A 20,374-nucleotide genomic window follows, 5' to 3' on the forward strand; every position below is an offset into this window, starting at 1 on the left:
ACCAGGCGGTAGGCCTGTTTCCGTGGGGACATGCTTCGTGGTTGCATCACAGCACAGCCAAACCGTGGCCAGGATCTGGGAGCAGGGCTGATTTGCCTTCTCATCCTTTGGGCAAGATGTCTTCACTTCTTTTCTTAAAAAAGTTTTTTTAACGTTTATCTATTTTTGAGAGAGAGAGAGAGAGATTTTTCAGAGCATGAGCAGGGGAGGGGCAGAGAGAGAAGGAGACACAGAATCCGAAGCAGGCTCCGGGCTCCCAGCTGTCAGCACACAGCCCGCTGCGGGGCTCGAACTCACGAACTCTGAGAGATCATGACCTGAGCCAAAGCCAGACGCTTAACTGACTGAGCCACCCAGGCACCCCACTTCTTAAGTTTTAAAAAGATGTCACAGGTAATTCTGAGTTCCTTTCTACCAACATTTGGACGAACAGAACGATAAAAGGCAAGCACTTAAAAGGAAGGCTCCCTAAAAGTTCTTTACTCAAAGGACCTCGCAATTCCATCTCCTCTCAGATTATACCCCCTCTCCGCCTGCTCTCTCCTGCTTCTCTCCCACCATCTCAGATTCTCGAGAGCTTTCGTACTTACTTTGTTATCATGTGTCTTCACCACTAAGACACAAGCTCACTGAGGGTGGGGACTATGGGCTGCTTTGCTGGCTGCTGAACCCCAGCAAGTGGAATTAACATGGGCTTGTATCAGGAGCTCAGCAAGCGTTGGTTAAGGAAATAAAGAAATAGTGAGGATTTGTAGTAGATAAATGCTTAGCAAAATACTTTCTTGAAGAGGCTGTACGGCTTCAAATTTGTGGAGGGCGTTTCTGGATTTCTGAAAACCACAACGAATGTCTCATTATTTAATTCCTTTTCTCCCAATAAATAAGTTTTTGTTTCTTACTAAGGACGGTGGTTAATACAACACATTGCCCAAGATTTAGTAAATGTTTATTGAACAGTGACTATGGGTTGGACACTTTTTTCCTGCATCCTTCTAAAAGCAAGGCACTCATAAAGCCATTCAGAGGGCTCTGCAGTTACTTACCCAAGAGCCTCCCGGAGTATAGAAGTCACTTCTGAGTCCCCAAGGAAACTCTGTCTCTCTCCTTGTGGTGGGGACTGGAGAGCCACAGAAACAGAATCGGGGTGTATGTCTGATCTCTCTGCAAGTGGTAAATAAGAATGCCTTTGACGGATCTTACTCTGACTCCCACAAACCTCCTAGATCAAGCGGGGACCCACAGCATCTCTTGAGACAGGGGGGGTGGTAGGAAATGTTAATCTCTAACCCGAGGCTCCCCAGGGCTGTGCCAGTTAGAGTCCCCATCAAACCCCAGTTGAAATCGTGTTTCAACCTTCCAATGGACCACTTATTTGGGGATGCCTTGGAGCTGGGGGCCCTCAGTTTGGGAGCCACTAAGGTGACCACGTTTTACCGTCTTAACCCTTTAAAGACGGCGCTGACATTATCTGGCAGAGCAGGGGGTCGCGGTGACCTGACTTTAGAAGTGATTTAGTGAGAGCTGAGCCCCAGCTTGTGAATCCTATTTTCAGTCTTCATGCAGTTTTAAGATTTAGCCCAATTTCCAGACCATCCCCTACCCAGGCTTGAAAATGGCTTTATTTCACACTTTGCGGCAGGAGGTAAGTGGGTTTCTATGTGAAACTGATGGTGCCAAAGACATTTACGAACATTAAAAAATGTCTGAACATGGCTTCAAGCCACTCAGACTATTTCTCATCCCGCGCCGTGCCTTGTGAAGCGTATGCAAGTTCAGAGCTCTCTTTGAAATCAGTGGCAGTTACGAGCTTCGAGCAACTCTGTGGGGCACTGAGCGATATAATAAATGAGCCCCTTTGAAGACCAACCATTGTAGTCGGGCTCTTTTTGTGCTGCCCGACACTGATTTCTCGGGGTGTTCGGCGGTGGGTGGGAGTGGCCCATCAGCAACACGCCCTGCCCTCCGGTCTCCAAGTTCAGCCAGGGGGTGGGGGGCGTGCGGACGGAGAAGGAAGACCTCTGATTTCCTTCAGGCGTCGCTCCCAACCCTTTCCGCTCTCCTTCTGATATCAACATGTGGGATAAACCATCCCACACCCACACGCTTTGATCTGAAACAAAACTAAAGCTGCCTTTCATCCGCATGGACTTATTGGTCCATACAGCAAGAAAACACCAACAGTAACAGCGAGAGAAACAAGACAAAAACCAAGAGCTGTTACCTGCCAGGAGATAAAGCAGATGTGATTTGTGTATCAAGGGGTTTTTCAGATTATTTATTTAGGAGGAGGCAAAGAATACAATCTGGGAGAGTTTTCATGTTTCTCTGATGACATTACAGGTCACAGTGATATTCTGACACAAAGATGAAAGTCCTTGACTATTCTTAAAAGGGAATTAAAGCTTTTTGTTTTGACTTTTGACTAAATACTGTTTAAAAAAAATTTTTTTTAATGTTTGTTTATTTTTGAGAGACAGAGCATGAGTGGGGGAGGGGCAGAGAGAGAGGGAGACTCAGAATCACAAACAGGCTCCAGGATCTGAGCTGTCACCACAGAGGCGGATGCAGGGCTCGAACCCACAAACCGCGAGATGGTGACCTGAGCCGAGCCGAAGTCGGACGTTTAATGGACTGAGCCACCCAGGCTCCCCTAAATACTCTTTTTTTTTTTTTTCCTTTTTTAAAGTTTATGTATTTATTTTGAGAGAGACAGACAGCACGAATCAGGGAGGGGCCCAGAGAGAGGGAGGGAGAGAGAGTCCCAAACAAGCTCCATGTGGAGCCTGACAGGGGACTCAAACTGACAAAACCGTGAGATCATGACCCGAGTTGAAACCAAGAATCGGATGCTTAACTGACTGAGCCACCCAGGCACCTCTTGACTAAATATTCTTAAATGGCTAGTATGTAAATTTCAAAGTTCAAATAATTAAGTTGAGTAAGATAAGTATGTTTGGGTTGCCTTTAAATATGTTGAAAAGAAGGGGTGCCTGGGTAGCTCAGTAGTTTCAGCGCCCAACTTCGGTTCAGGTCATGATCTCAGAGTCCATGAGTTCGAGCCCCACATAGGGCTTTGCGCTGACAGCTCAAAGCCTGGAGCCTGCTTTAGATTCTGTTGTCTCCCTCTCTCTCTCTCTGCCCCTTCCCTGCTCGCACTCTCTCTCCCTCAAAAATAAATAAACATTAAATAAAAATAACTAAGTAAATATGTTTAAAAGAAGTTTGAATTACTTGGTCCAATTTTTCAAGCGCAAGTTTGAATGGCAATTGGAACGCTGTCTCTTGCGCTACATGCCGAATTCAACTCATTTCCGCTGAGCGCCTTCTTTATTTCTTGCAACCACCCTGTGAGATCACTATTGTTAACCCTACTCCGCCACAGAACTGAAGCAAGGGAGGTTCGACGACAGAGAGCTGCGAGTACCAGAGCCGCAGCCAAAGGCAGGCCCTCCGACTAGCAAGCCTGGCCCTGATCCCACCATGAAACTATAGCTTTTTCTCAAACTACAATAATCCAACCCTCTCCCCAATTAAATTAGCATGCTGTTTATTCACAAGGAGAAGTGTCTGAGCAAATATTGAGTTAGGTCTAAGTCCCTGCAGGGGCCAATCAAGAATGATCGTAAGAAAAGTAAATATCAGGTAAAACAGACTTCAAGGAAACGTGCATTTCGAGACACAGATGTGGGATAGGAAAGTTCCAAGCCCTCTTTACCATCTTTGAAACTCTTCTCAAATCAAGAGCAAAAATAGTCAGACTTATCCTCATAACTATTGATTGGCCTAAGGCCTCTTTCAGTTTACTTTTTTGTGTTCTGCCTCATTGCAAAATGACGCCAGGTGGATAGCAGATAACAAATAAGTGGGCTATAGGGAAAGAACAAAAGAAAGAAAGAATATTAACTGGAAACCAGAGGTGAATTAATACATGCAAATTCATGCCACTGTGAGGATGAAAGCAAAACATAAACACAAAACCAAAGAAGAGCGGCTGTAATATAATAATTGCAACAACAACAATAATGGCAAACATGTGTGGTGGACTTATGATTTGCCAGACAACGGTGCTAAACACGTCTACACTGATCGTGTCTTTTAATTTTTACTGCAGCCTTATGAAGGAGGTAGGATTATTTTTGTTATTTTACAAACAAGGAAACTGAGGCCCAGAGAAATTAAGAGGGTCAAGGTCAACGAGCTGCTAGATGAGGGATGCTGGATTTGAACCCAAGCTTTGTGGTTTCAAGACTCTGCTCTTGACCATCCCTCACTGTACCCCCAGATACACATATTGTTGTTGCTAATGAAAAACCTATTGTTTTCTGGCATTGGGTGTAAGGGAAATGGCTCTTTGTGCCCTCACGAGTGGGCATGCTGGTTGGAAGGCTAGTGGCTTTCTCAACGTCCTCCATGATGCTAACAACGAAGGCTGACAGGCCGATGATTGTTTCTTGTTGGTCCCACAATGCAAGCCGGGGCCCAATGCCAGCATGCAATTCACTAAACGTGAGTAAAAGTAAAAGGAGCTAAAACAATATGGTTCAAGTATTTAGTTTGGATGGCTTACCTTGACCTTGAGATATAATCTAAACTATCTAGGGAGACAGATGGACTTCATGTCCTTCAAGCAATCCTCCATGGAGCCTCCTTAGCTGTAAACATTCCTTGAGCACTGCTCTGCTGGAGGAAAAAGAAAAATCACAACCATAGAGAATGGAGACCATAAATCTGGAGTGAAACTAATCTCAGTTTTGCCTTCAGTGTTACTCAGCAGTCCTATTACATGCGCTTCTCCCATTTCCCTCAGCTGCTATTCCAAACCTTTACCACTCTTCAAAGCTTTCAATCTTCTCTTTGGGATGACCTTGTTTCTAAGTCAGGGACTGGCTGCCATCAAAAATGGCGTCCTTCATTTTCCCACCCATTCAGCCACAAGCCCATCCACCTCTGCACCCATCCTTTCCCTGTCCCCATTGCTAGCCAAAGACAGTTTTCCTGTCAAAGGCAACTCTGTCCACTGGTGCTATGGGGTATTATTCCACCTTGCCTCCTTAGAAAACGTTCTTTATCAGCAAGGTCCTTTTCTTACCTCCGATGCTCCATTGGCGGTTCCCCTCAGTGTACAAACATGTTCATCCCTCTCCTTTAAAAAACAAACAAAACCTATTTAAATAGCTAATTTTTTTTAGCACCCCTAAGTTTCTTTTTTTGACAGCCCTTCTTTCACAAAGCGCAAGCTGGATTTCCTCACTCTGACTCCACATTACACATTCACTGCTGGAACCATTCTAACCTGGCTTTAGGCACGTCGGTGCACTGAAGTTGCCCTGCTCACTTCCTGACGCATTTAAAATTCTCATCTTATATGACTTGTCCTGCCTGCTGACTATTCTCCCAGGCTTGCAATTCTGGTTTGCCTTTCACAATATCCCCCCCCCCCTCCCGCCCCCATCTCTCTCTCTCTCCTCATTTACCTCTGCACTGGTTACTCCTTTCTGGTGCCTTGACTGGGTTCTATTTCTCTCTCTCCCCTCTCTTTAAACGCCAGGGTTTTCTTTCCCATTCACTTTTGGGGAAAATCTTGGGTCCCAAGGTTTTATATCTAAATCTCTATCCTGAGCCCATATCTCCAACTGTTTTCTAAATAAGTTCCACCTGGGTATCCCACAGGCACTGCAAACTCAGGATGTTCAGAATAGAACATCTCTGCTTTGGGGCCCATACCTATTTACTACACAAAAGCCTCTCTCCCTCCTAGATTCTTCATATGAGTGAATGTTAGACCCTTCCCTCAGTTTCCCAAGCCACCATTCTGGGATCCTTGGACCCCTTTCTCACATTCCAGGCAACGCATCCCTATGTATTCTACTCTCGCTTATCTGTCATGTCTAAAGGGGCTATCATGTTACTTGATCAGGTTCACTGACTCCCTTAACCACTGCAATATAATCCTTGACATTTCTCTCCAGGAACTTCCATTTCCACCAACCCTCCCCCCCCCCCACCCCGCCCACGCTTTCACAGTAGCCCCAGAATTCAAATACAAAAACTTGATTATGTTTCTGCCTCAATTTACAATCGATCATTAGCATCTCTGACTCATACCATATAGTTGGAAATCTTTTGTCCGCCTGGAAAACACCTATTAATACTTCTCTTTCCTCTGAGAAGTTTTCCAGGACGGATTGAAATGTGTTATCCTAATGTCCCAGTCAACTTTGTGGATCATCCGATTTTGTAAATCTTATCAGATTGACTTGTTTGCAAGTCTGAGTCTCTGCTTGTTTAAATGCCCTGAGAGTAGGACCTTGCTTTCTCAACTTTGTATCCACAGCATGTAATATACTAGTAGGCACTCAGTAAGCATTAAGAGAGTGAAGGAATTTTCAGAAAGTCTGTAATTGCCATGAGTGGGGAAAAAATCTTGCCTGGGGAATCTCTTACCCGAACAAGAGACCAGTATTCAATTACTTCTTCATAATAACTCACTTTTCCTCTCGTGGGGAATATATATCCAGAAAATATTGGCTATTGAGTGATCCAAAACTGTTAAGGTTAACTAGCAAAGTAGAAAGAAGGTAGTTCCTTGGTAGTTCCCAGGTGTTTTAAATGAGCATCTTGGACACAAATGGACAGACCCATTTATGAACTGGGTAACCCGAGGCAAATCTCCTAGCCTCCTTTTCTCATTCTTTGTGTCCTGTTTGACCCTGAGATTTGGATTCTGGGGAAAAACAATGCCTATACTAATCTGGCCCTTTAGGGTCTGTCAGCCTAATGCTTATGGAAACACAGCTCTCCTAGCATTTGGCATCTCCATAAATACACAAATAACACACGCCTAGAGATTTATTGGCTGGTATCTTCATCTTTGCCACATTCTTTCAAATTGATTTAGTGGTGGAGAAAGCTAGGCCAAGAGCATGATTTATCCATTTGACCTTTGACCTGGCCTGGAGCCTCATTCAAATCTGTATTTTCGTGGTAGGCCTGTATTTTAATCATTAAGTTACTTTCCCCACTGTGTTTTGTGTCCTTTCTAACCCTTGAAACAAAATCAAATTATGTATTTTGAATCAACAGAGCATTGAGAGAGTCAGTCATGGGACAAAAGGAGGCAAGTTCAGGCACAGGGGAAAAAGCAGATTGTCAGATTCAAAGCGAGAGCTGCATTGTGGCAACTGGGGCTTAGGGATCAAGACTAAAAATTTTTTTAATTTTTTCATTTAAAAAAGATGCTCACATTTCTGGCTAATTAGCGCTATAAAGAATCAGCACCGTTGGCAAGGCTAAATAAGGTGGGCCTTTTCCCCCTGCTTTGCAAGGTTGTTTTGAGAAGTCAATGTGGTGACATAGATGAAAGCAATTTGCCAATTATAAAGTTCTCCGTTAATGGGTTCTATTACCGGAACAGCCACTCTGTAGATACTATCACCTTTGGGGTCACTAAGTCCCACAGTGGCTACTGGTCCACTGACTTCCAGGGGAGCATTGGCCTTGATCAGTATGGCAACATTTGCCCCCACAGGAATACCAAATATACCACCTGCAGAGTGCTGCTTTAAAGGCCAAGGATCTTTTTCTTATTTAAAAAAATGCAAAAGACTTTCAGTTTTCGAAACAATAAGTGGCACTGACATCTCTCAAGATTGAAAGCACTATTGTCTCATTTTTAAGCACCCCCTTATTATTAGGCGAGGATGTTGTTGGCAGGAATGAATAATTAGGTAACTCTTTGTGGGCACATTTTGTTCAGGTCCCAAGGGGAACGGTACAATTGTAACATCTCCTTGGATTATTTCACAAACATATGGCAAAGAAACCACCTGAGCCAGATGTACAAGCATATTATACCGGGTCTGTTTTAACTTAAGACTGTGAAATACATCAGATGGTGAAGTTATTTTGGTCGTGAACATCCATCATGGAAATCTATAGAAGCATCTTCTCTTTATTGTCCATTTTACTTGGACTGAAAATAATCAAGAACAAAACAGCTTGGAAATCATCACCTGCAGCAGAAGATTCCAGGTGAAGTTCAGGACCTAATGAAGTGCATGGTCTGGATTTCCATGGGCCCCAGACACCGCCACATAGTTTATTAATGCCTAGTACCAATATTCACTGCCGGCAGGTCTGGAATCTCGACTAAACAATGATTATTTTCAATTCTCTTCTCCTCATCTTGTGTTTTCACTCCTCTGGAGATGCATATGGGTAATTTAATATGGAATTTTTTAATAATGAGGATATAGTCTGTCCTGATTCAGTAGGGAGTTTCTGTGTTTTTTTTTAGCCTGTTTTATTATTACAACATTGGCTGTTTATTTTACTAAAGACTCATCATCTGGTACTGGCCTCTTGGAATCATAGTAATCTAAGCAGAAGCGTCCATCCCATTTGCTAGTGGGAACACCCAATTTCATAATGACTGGGATCATTTTTAATCCGGGTTACTTAAATTTCAGAATTAGAAGATGGAGGTGCCGTTGAACTCTCGAGCGTACGGTGTTGTGCTTGGTCTGATACGAAAATAAAGACTACACAGACGCAGGCAACTGTCCTTTCCCTTCAATACCTACATGCAGATTCCATTAGCATTAATGAGTGCCTCCGCATGTGTACTGAAGAGTTACAATGGACTCTATTACTTTATCCGGTTAAAAAGAAGAAAAAAGACTCGCGCCGCATTCCTGAGCTTTTCCTGATACAGAGAAATACACAGTGTTGAGAGTCTGCAAACAATATGGTGGCGGTGGCATGAGGGAAAAGGTACTTACTTTTTATAGCCTGCATGGTGTAGAGCGGAGATTTTGGGGTTGAATTACTGTGGTTGGCGAACGCTGAAGCTGACAATAGGGGTCCACAGGGTCCTGGATATTCTGCCTTTGTGTTGCATCAAAATAAGGAAACCAAGTATTTATGAACTTAATTCTGCTTTTCAATTTTTCCCCCTTTGAAATGGCAATTCTCTGCATGGTGATATGTATAGATGCGCAGTTCGGATGTGTTCCTAGCCAACGTGATGTTCCATAAACGTGGTGCACCTGTGTTTTCTTGGTCACCCTGCTGTCACTGGGGTGCCTTAAAGCGCTCTTTCCGAAATAAGTGAGTATGGGGAGGCGGGCAGGCGAGTGGGAGAAGGGGGAGCATCTTCCCCTCCCCTTTTTAAAAAATGTCTTCTCATTTGGAAAGCCTTGGAATGTAGATTTAATTTCAAGTTAAGATGTTAGGTTTATCCAGAGAAGTTGACAAATCCCCATCTGGGATTGCCGTGGCCCCGTGTGCCCTCACATTGTACCCATCTCACAGGGATGTAGCTGTATTTATAATACACACTTCTAATATTGCAGAACTGCTAAGGTCAGGGCATTCTGAGCCTTGCGGTATTAGGCAAACAACCATCCCAAACTGCACATCACACAGAGGCCCCCTTTGTAAAGCTGCTAACCCAACATCCCTCAGCGACCGGTGGGGACTCGATGTATTAATGACCTCTACCCGGCAAGCCCAATGCCCTGGTCAGTCTGAGAAATGGACTCTGAGCGTGGGGACAAACCACAACAAGTGGAATGAAATGACTGGCAACGAAGGCAGACGACAGAACAGGACTACAGATTCGGTGCCCTTACCTTCATTTCCCCCCTGAAGATTTAAACTTCTAACGGTAAAAGCAATAATGCTCTGACCTTAAAGGGCTGGGGCTGTGTTGCGACTGGTTGTTTAAAGAATCAATTCCTCAGCAGCTCTAGTATCACTGACTCTGGTGGAGGCGGCCACGGAGGCAGCAACCACAGAAACTGGAGTTCAGTCATATTGGCATCAGATTCTAGAAAGGGGAGGGCAGGGAGAGAGGGAGTCTATTGGCCTAAAAAGCTGAAACATCTGCTGGGGTTATTAACAGCTTTTTGGCTGAGTTCAGCAGCAGGGCACCTTGTGGTTGATAGATTCTTCTCTCAGCAATTCAAAACAATGCAGTTAAAGCAAATTTCTCATTTTCAGAGCCCAGCGTAATGAGGCATACAGTATTTTAAAAATAGTCACACTTAAAATGGTCAATGGCAGCGAGTGCAATCAGTGGTTACCTTCGGTATTCCATCGAGTTGTTAACTTTGTCAGGATGATTGTGTAACATGGATTTTTCGAAGGACCACCGTAGCTCACGGTTAACTCGCTTTGTAGGAATTTACATTATTTATGAAGTTCATACAGATTATCCAACGGTGTAAATATTGGCAAACTTGATGAAAACCACTTAGAGGCCTTGTGGCTCTCCCTTCCCAAAAGTGTGCATTAAACCATTTTGAGGTCCAAAGGTCCAGTTCCAGGAAAGGTTCTGAGGGGCCTTATTTTGTACATGAAGCAAAACATCACGTGTGATGACAGCCCGGGCTGGAAAGAGTATTGGTTGGAAGTCAGGTGGAAAGTTCTAGGCTTGTGTCAACTCTCTGGATGAGTCCTTGGGCGTCAATCTTGCCACCTCGATTTCCTCCCGAGGAACATGGTGGGCCCTGTTCCCGGGTACATCTCCAGATGTTTCCATCCAGCTCTGCCCTATCCTGGGAGCTGTGGAGTTCAAATTCAATTTTAAAGTGTTCCTTTCGTGAAATCTGTGATTGAAACCAAGTTGAGACTGCTCACAAATGCCGTTTTGCATCAGCACATGACGGTATGCGTGGTATTTGGGTGGGGGCATCAGACAAACTGTAAAATTAAATAGCTCTGTCAGTCACTTCAAGTGAGTGTACCATATGTTGTAACAGACGTGGGCAAAGTACAGCCAGCCCCAGCTGGATCTCCTAGCCTGTTAGTTTATCTGGCCAGACGACAGCATCCAGCCCAAGGAAGGGTCACATATGACTTCATGTCCTACAGGTTCAGCACACAAACTTTGGCCAAAGGAAGGGGGTGATGAGGGAGAGGGAAAGCTGGCCTGGTATGGACCGACATCTGTGATGTCACTGAAGCACCCCCTCCCCTGCCCCCACCCATTCATTGCTCATCAATGGCCCCAGTGCCCAGAGCATGGTACGAAAGGAAGGAGGGGTTTGCCAAGTCACTGTTTCCCCAGGTAAAATGATGACCTGACCATGACATCAAAGGAGAACAGCACTCCCCACTTCCTGGATTCTGATCCAGGACTTTCTAGGGGCAGAGATAGTATTTTGATCTATTCAAAAATGATCCTGGTTGGTTCTAAGATACACCCTGGTAAGCAAGGATCCCATGAATGTGGGCGTGCTTCTAGTCTCCATAACCAGACAGTTTCTATCACTGAGGCCGAGGGTACACGTTCCAAGTCACATTGATTTGGCTTGTCCCTTTCCTTAGTTAATAGCCTCAGGTTTCCCTCAAACCTGCTGGGAGCACAAGTCAAGTCAATAAGAACAAATTGAAGCCTTTCTGTGCTGCCCAGAATCATCATATGGTGTGATCCTTTATTCCTGAATCAACTTAAAGGAAACCTTCAGAATGGCCAGAGCCTTTTCATCCTGCAGATCGAGGACAAGAATATCCTCAAGTTCCTTGCAACAGAACCCATTTGGTTGGTACCAGGCTTGACTTTTAGATGGAACAGTGTATAAAAGATAACCTCACACCTTTGCAGGGATGTAAGATACTTGGGAGATCCTTCTGATGGCAGTTTGGGGCTGAAAACCCAACTGATGTCACATCTTGTCCCCCAGGAATACCAGCCTAAGTGCTGTTCTGAAATTTGCTGAAGCCACAGGAGGTCTGCCCATCGCTGAACGATCAACACTTGGATCCCTGTCTACAGGCGCCAAGCAGTTTGCTGAAAGCCTCGGTTTTGGTGGATAGCAATCTCAGGGCAGACCACCAGCCTCTCCCATAGCTCTGTGGCACAAGTGCCCTACTGTGTTTCTGTGTCATAGGAACACTGTCACCTTGTGCAACAATAAGGGAGTCACCAGTGGGTCTAATGTGGGGGAATGCTGGCTCAGGTAGTCTGAGTAAGGACAGCATATCTCTGAGAGCTTCCATGGAAAGTCGTCCCCATGCTTTTCTTCTCCAAAGAGACAGATGAGATGGGGAAGGAAGATCCAGCCTTTGTTGGAAAGACAGTGACCAAGGTTTCTGGGTAAATGGGATGTCCAGCTCCTGAATCCAGTGCTACTGAACTTGGGGCCGCAGACTCTCTGAAGGCCCATGGAACACATGCTACTTCTTCAGTAGTTACCTACTGAAGCTTGGGGACTCAGCCTGGAGACCTCAGCCTGGCGACTCCCGCCTCATAGGCTGCTGAATGGGTAGTCACATTCAGTAAAGTCACAGTATGGCCTTAAGATGACCTTCCACAGACTCTGAAAAAGAACCCTAAAATAAGGCTAATCGGAAATAAATATCAATGTATTACTCCCCTCCCTAAAATATCAACAAATCTATGTCACAAACAAGTACAGACATGCCCTCCCATCCCATGTCACCCAGAGCATGGATGTTGATTTCCTTGAAGTGTGTGTGTGTGTGTGTGTGTGAGAGAGAGAGAGAGACAGAGAGAGAGAGAGAGAGAGAGAGAGAGAATGAGAGTTTTAAACACATCACCTGTCAAGTCGGGGCATGCACGAGACCCAACAGCAAATAATATTTTTTGTATTACTGAATAAAAAGTGATAGTATCCTACTTGAACTTTGCCATATTTAAACATAATTCAACTCAGAAGAGCATGTGTAGTACTTAGTAAAATCAAGTAGAAAATAGGCAAGCCATGGACCATGACTATTTGGGCCAATAAGCTGGTAGTTAATTTTGAGTAAACCCAACCTGTATATAATAATCTGTCTTCTTCCAAAGTAAGACTAAGCATTGTTATCATTTAGTGTTAAATATTAGACCACCATACTTTTTCAGAGTGAGGGTTTCATAATAACTGAATGACAACCTAGCATAGTATCTTAACAATTGCCTAACAATTGTTCTTCTATAATCCAAAATAAATCTTGGAATGACTTGTTACTTCTATGAAGGATTTTTCTTAAGGGCTGTTACATACACGAAAGATGGAGGAGATAATGCAATCTTGGTATTGCCACAGCAAAGTAACTATATTCTAATAGCAATCCAAGGGATGATAGGGGTCATCTGGTCTAATCTCATTGTTAAATGGGGAGACAGGCTTAGAAAGGGTAAGCTGCTCGTTCAAAGCTACAACAGTAGAAATTTCTTTCGGACATATTCCATTTCTCAACATAGTTTTAATCACAAAGCCAGACTCCCTTACAAGATATGTTATCAAAGATAGAGTAAATAATCTAAGATGGGATTCTAATCATAGTATCTGTCTGTTTGTCTCTTTCTTTTTCATATATTCCCCCAAATACCATTCCTTTAGAGAGGGATATCTACTCTCTGATCCAAAAGGAATAGGAAATTTTGTTCCTAAAATTCTTCAGTGGAAAGTCTGTATTGATAGCCAGCACTAATATTATCAATTCATCAATGAATAAATAGCTATTTTGATGTACTGAAATACATAAGAATATAAAGTAGCACCAACTGTAAGTGAGATGCCCTGGGGAAGGAATACCGATATTTTTGGGTACTCTGTATGTTCCAGAACCCTGCTAAGAGCTTTTCAAATTATGTGATTTATTTTAATTATAATCCTCCTCTAAGGTAGGTACTTTTTTACAGATAAAGACACTGGGACCCAGAGAAGGGAAGAAAATTGCTTAATGTTACTCCATTACTATGTGGCAGATGTTTCAATCTCAGGCCACCTGTCTCGAACTCTTTGTTTACCTATATGTACAACAAATATGTAGAAGGATATATGTTCAAAGGAGCATGCATAGTAAGTGATGGGCATTATGGATCATGACTGAAAGGAGAATTCAGAGGAGAAACTATTGGGTATTCCTGGAATGAATCAGTGATGAATTCTGCCAGATTAGAGTGCTTGGCTACCATGTTTCCTTGAGAAAGTGGATGAGCCAAGTCTCAAGGAATGGGTAGGTTTTGATAGGCAAATATGATAGGGAAAAACAATTTTACTTTGGGGAAATAAATTCCAGCAGAGAAAGCATAGTAAAGAGACATGAGTAGATCACCTTGGCTAGAAAGGAAGATTCCCTTTGGGAAGCCATGACACAAGGCTAGAAAGGAAGCTTAGGTTTGGACTCCAAAGAATTCAGAGTCAGGGTAAAGGGTTTGAATGTAATACTTTGGATGAGAGCGGACTATAGAAAGTTAGTTGGAGCTCACTCAGGGAACCAGAGAAAGGAGAGTATCTCAGATTTTGCTATGGCAGCACAGGTATGAGGCGGTGTTGGTAGTGATGCAATGAAAACAGACTTAAAGGAATTTACAGGGTAAAATAAGCACTATTCCAAGGAGATGTGGGGAATAAATGCAAATCAATCCAGATATTATTCCCTGGCGGGACCTGGTATAATAAAGGTTGTCAAATTGTTTGCTTCATCTGTTGACTATTCGATTGTTGAATGCCTACTAGGTACTTGATGCTATTCTGTTCCCTGCAGATACAGCAAGTAAGCCAGACAGCCCCATTCTGTGCTGCTAGGGAACTTACATTCTAGTGGATGCTCTGGGGGCTATGGCTTGTGGTGGGGAGGGACTCATGAGTGAGGACTGTTTTTATTAGAAGATAGTGAGTTGGAGGTGAGATTACGGCAGCCCATGTTAAAGTGTAGAGCAACGATAAAGAATAATGTCATCGTAGGGAGACGAGGGTTAGAAGGAAGAAATTAGAAAGCCCAGTGGAAGTAATCAGGTACCAAATCACTTCCAAATCACAAACCACTGCCTTTACATTCCCCATGTACGCACCCCCTCAGTCTGCTTTTATCATTCGATTTATCCCATGCCCTGAACCCACATTTCTTTAGTGTTCTTTTGGTATCGCTAAATTTTTACCTATCAGGGAAACAAGATTTGAATAATTCTATTCGTTTGCTGCACAGGAAGATATCTGACTATGTCTGATTGCTTCAGGAGTGCTATGAAATATTTTTATTCCATGAAATTCTTTAGGGCAGTGCTTCTCAAAATTTAATGTGCACACAAATCACCTGAGGATCATGTTAAAATGCAGCTTCTGATTTTGTGTACCTGGGATGAAGCCTGCAATTCTGCATTTCTAAGCACCCAGGTGCTGCTACTCATGGTCCCTCAGAGCTAACTTTGAAGCCTTGGCATCATGATGTTATTATATCTCACATTGCCGTCTGTCAATGATGATACTGAAATCAACTGTTTTTATCTTGTAGGTATAAACATATTAAAGATGTGTAAGCATCTTCTGCGGGGAAGAAAAGGCATGTAAAATTTTTGTTAGGTAGCTAAGAGTACGGATCAATGGCCAAAGAAAAGGGCATCTTGTGGGAAACGACTTCCATATTGGGTGGTCCAAAGAAGTTTCATAGAAAAGGAGGATTTTGAGTTGGTAAGGATTACAGTAGGCAAAGAAGAAGAGAAAACAAAAATCAGGGTTAGAAAATAATGTCAGTGCCAGATTATTTAGATTATTGTGGATTTGTAACACACTCTGACATCTTAATGCAAAGCCCCTCTCATTACAGTAATCTCTCAGATTTTTATTTGTGTTTGTTGTTTTGATTTCATGTGAGCCTCCGATTGTTAAGTTTCAAGAAAAAATATATTGAGATTGATTGGATTTCATTAAGTTTAAGGATTTTGGGGGGAGTCGATGACATTTCTTTAATGTTGTCTTCTTGTCGCTGTTTGTCCATTTATTACAGTCATTATGCTCCTGAAAAATTTTTAAAGTCTTCTGGGAATATTTTTTTCCTTGGGGCAGTTCTTAACTAAAGAGCATTCTTCCCCAAGTAAGAGTTACTAAAATATCATTAACAAGAGTAAGCAAAAAATACATATAATACCTAAGAAAAAAATCTATCTCTTCATCAACTTGTACCCCAAAGCATCATAACTACTATAGTTGATTTCCCCATTATATTTGCTAATTAGTTACTGCTGATACATAGAAAGAACTCCTGAAGTTTGAATATATCACATGCACATTCTTTTCACATATAATAAGCTCACTGAAACTTGTTATTATCAAATGATTCTTTTGAATTTTTCATGTAAATAATATCATCTCAGGATCATGATAATAATTTTCTCATTTTTACTCCATTTATTGTCCTACCTTACCGCATTGGCCAGAACTTCAAAAAAGGCTTAACCATAATGTTTAATGGGAATACCTTTGTTTTGTCTTCTGTGATTTTATACCCAGATCAATATTATTGAATCATTATTTTATTTATCTTCTCTATCAAAAGGAATTTGATATTTGTGTTTATTTTTGATTAAAAATAATAATCCCAGATTACCATTAGTCCCTAATCACTCAACCTTTCAAGTCTCAAGTTCTTCTAGCTTTGCTCCCTCTCTTGAATTGTTCAAGACAAACATATGGGTGGCACTTTATTTTGAGTCCTTAGATTTCTGAGATTTCTGAAAACGGTTTAGGTTAAAATTATTGGTTACAATTTCTTCCTATAAAAATCTTTAGACAGTTGCCCCATTGATTCTCCCCTTTACAGAAGTCTGAGGTTAAGGCTGAGTTTGTTCTTGTGTAGGATAATAGTTTTCCTCCCTGACTGAATGTCAGAGAGATTCAGTGCTCGTTCTCTCTGGTCTCAAACCAGAACATGTCCAGAAAGGGACACATTAGTTCAGCTGTGGTTAGATCCTCAGGACTTGGGCATTTCTGTGGAGCTGGGGGTGGTGATACATTGCCTTATCCAGACAGCTCCTGCTTTCCCAATGCATGCTTGAATGGAGGCATGTTTATAGAAACAGTTGGGGAGCTAAAAGTCTGCCTTGTGGTGGGCAAGATAAAGGGAAAAGACACAATCTGAACTGTGCCTTGAGATAGGATGAGTTTGCCAGGCCATGCAATGGTAGATGGGAACAATTCAGTCAAAGAACCAGCACCCATTCACAGCACAGAGATAGAAAAGGAAGCAATTTCACATAGGAAAACCACAGAGTGCGTGGAGGGAAGAGCTGGAGCTGAGGCTGGCAGGTAGGATGGGGCCAGTTGGAGAAACAGCCAAAGAAAAACGGATGTTATTCCGAAGGCAATCACCATTCAAACCAATGAGGAATCATCCCAGGTAAAAAAGTGAAAAAGCATCAACTGACTTGTTTTCGGACTTACCACGCTGGTGGCCAGCGTGGAATTTGAGGGTGGACCACTTGGGAGCCCAGAAGGGAGATGAAGATCTGGCATTGGACAATGGAAATGGATCAGGGACAGATGGAAAACATGTTTTAGGGTTTGAACCAACAAGAGATGCAAGGGAGGTAGAGGCAGAGAGAGACAGGGGAGCCAAGATGACTGCTGTTTTCCCAGAGTGTAGAGAAGCCATCCAGGATGGAGCTGTCAACAGGGGTCTAGAGGTTGGGGGAGAGCTCTGGGCTGGTGAAATAGAACGGGGTGTGCATCAGTGGGAGACAGTGTGGTTACTCAGAGAGGGACAACGAAAGGTGAAGCAAGAGCTGAAAGTTGAGGCTAAACACCACGAAGAGATTGGACCGGTCAAGCACTGAACATGCTGTAAGATTTGCAAGTGGAGAAGTGAGTAGCCACTGCTTGAGGAGTCCCTGCTGATTTTGAGAGAAGCCAAGTAACTGATTTTGAGAGAAATTAGGAAGGAGGCCTGGTGATCTCCTAGAAACTGGAAGTAAAGGGAAAAGAGAAGTACGCAGGTAGTTGATGTTGAGGCTAAGAGTTTTGCTTACTTGATGGGACTGAGGAATCAAGTCCCCAAATGGATGTTGAGGCTAAGAGTTTTGCTTACCCGGTGGGACTGAGGATTCAAGTCCCCAAATTCGGTTTGGCTTATCCTGGGTCTCCGAGTTATTTTTGGTTTCAGTTCCTTGACTGAACCACAGGACCTGCCTACATTTCCTCTCATTTATCTTTTCTTCCTTTATCTTCCAAATATTTGTTTTTTCTCCAGAAGACTGTTCAATTGTATTTTAACACCTTCCATCGTAATGATCCTGTTGGATAGAGAAAACCATCATTTCAGTGAAATCAGCAACCTAGAATTAGAAGGCATCTTGGATCATTTTGTCTAACGTACTCTACCGAAATTATAATCCCCCTTTAGCATCCTTAACATATTTCTAGTGATAGTAAATTGCTACTTCAGAAGGAAGCCAATTACTTTGGTTGGACATACCATACTTAACAGCATGTCTGTGTTAGTTCAGCTGGGATGTGTTCAGCTGTGAGTATCAGGTGACTCCAAAATTGTTCAAACAAAGATGAAAATATGGTATTTCATCTGATAAGAAGGGCTGAAGTAGGTAAGTTTCATAGTTTGTGAAGTTAGTGTTTCAACACAATGTCAAAGACCCAGGGTTTCTCAATCCTTTCACTACACTATCCTCAGTGTATCAGCTTTAGTGCCCTTCATTGTCACAAGATGGCTGCCATTATTCCAGGCATCACACACAATCATTAGACACCCAGCAGAAGAAAGAAGCCATAGCCTGTTTGATTCTTTTTTGTTAGTGAGGAGACCTTGTCCAAAAGCCCTCAGAAGACTCCCACCTTACTACTGCATAGTGGCAATGAGTGTGGATAATAAGCTGCACACCCCAGGTCTGTAATCTAGCTCTACTCCACACACTTCCTAGGACAAGTATTTTTAGTGTCTCTAGCTCTGAATTTCCTCAGCTGCAAAACTTAGATAGTCATACAACCTACCTCATAAGGTTGGTGTAAGGATTAGTATTAATATACATAAAGTACTGGGAAAAGTGCCTGGCATATAGTAAGTGTTCAGTAAGTGTCATTATCATGCATTCAACCAACCTAATTGGGCTACATGTCCATCCCTTAATCAGCTACTGGCAAAAGGAAGGAGGTTACCATGATTGGCTTTGAAACTCAGTATTTATCCTCAAAATGGGGGCTAACAATGTGGATCTCTATATGGATATATGAATAAAACCTGGACTCTGTTAACAGGGAAGGGAGAATGGGTAGATGGCTCTTGGGGAGGCCACCAGTACTGTTGACCATACAGGGCACAGCTTGCCAATGACTTTCATCCTATTCATTATCCATTTGCCAACCGTGGTGATGTTGGGAGAAGAAAGTGGAGGCAAAGAATATTTTGCTTAACATATACAGTTGACACTCAGACAAAGGTAGAGGTCAGGGGCACTGACACCGTCAGTCAAAAATCCACGGGAAGGGGCACCTGGATGACTCAGTCGGTTAAACGACTGACTCTTGATTTTGGCTCAGGTCATGATTTCACAGGTGGTGAGATCAAGCCCCACACCGGGCTCTGTGGTGACAGCATGGACCCTGCGTGGGATTCCTCTCTCTCCATCTCTCTCTACCTACCTGTTCACCCTCCTCTTTCTCTCTTTCTCAAAATAAATAAACATTTAAAAAATAATCCATGTGTAACTTTCTGACCTCTCCCCCCAAAAAAGTTAATTACTAATAGCCTGCTATTTTCTGGAAGCCTTAATGATAACATACACCGCCAATTAATACATATTTTTTTGTGTTATATGTATTATATACTGTATTCTTAACAATAAAGCAAGGTAGATAAAAGAGAATGTTATTAAGAAAATCATAAGGAAGAGAAAATACGTTTATGGTACTGTATTTATCAAAAGAAAATCTGTGTATCAGTGGTGCCCCCAGAGTTCAAACTCAAGTTGTTTAAGAGTCCATGGTACTGGCGATATATTGCTAATATACATATTCTAAGTAAATTCATGCTTGAATCCTACAAAGTGAAACCTGAAAATATTTTTTAAATACCTAACAATTAGTTGCAGTATAATCTGGAACATCAGAGTAAAAGAACTTCTTTGTCTACATTGATTTGCAAAGGTTTTTCTGCCTACTTTTCTCCCTTGATTTGCACAACAATCAGGTGATGTATGAAGGGATATTATTATTACCATTTGCAGATGATACGGATGCTCTTAGATCTCTAGAAGTAACTTCAGATACAGAGTTCAGAAGTAGCAGATTTCAAACTCCAATTCAGTTCACCCATTTCTTGGTTAGAAGTTTTTCTTCTCAATCACAGTGGCTTGCCTGTAAAATAAAGACATTCTGAAATGTTTTCTTCAGCCATCATTAGCAGAGGCTCGCTCCAATCCTACAGTCAAGAATCAAATACAATGTGCCAAGAATATGGCAGAATATGTGAGCACATATCCAGCCATGACATTCTTAGCATCATTCATTTCCAGAGAAGTGAATGCACACATTTATGTGTTACTATTCTATGGAAGGGTTATCTGGAGTCTTTTATTATTATAAATGTTCTTTCTTCAAATGCCCAGGGTTAATTGCTAATTCCTAATTTTCTT

General features: G+C 42.5%; 1 long non-coding RNA gene across 1 annotated transcript; it reads right to left on the bottom strand.

Annotated features, from left to right (window-relative positions):
* Nucleotides 1-929: 929 nt before the first annotated feature.
* LOC123592785 lies at nucleotides 930-20,090 on the bottom strand. The gene is made up of 5 exons (XR_006709928.1): nucleotides 19,958-20,090; nucleotides 17,818-18,022; nucleotides 5,090-5,143; nucleotides 4,568-4,680; nucleotides 930-1,161 (listed from the first exon to the last, which is right to left on the bottom strand). It is a non-coding gene; the product is annotated as an uncharacterized LOC123592785 (long non-coding RNA).
* Between the last annotated feature and the right edge of the window lie 284 nt (nucleotides 20,091-20,374).

This window comes from Leopardus geoffroyi, chromosome D4 (genome assembly GCF_018350155.1).
Source record: "Leopardus geoffroyi isolate Oge1 chromosome D4, O.geoffroyi_Oge1_pat1.0, whole genome shotgun sequence".
Classification (NCBI taxonomy): Eukaryota; Metazoa; Chordata; class Mammalia; order Carnivora; family Felidae; genus Leopardus; species Leopardus geoffroyi.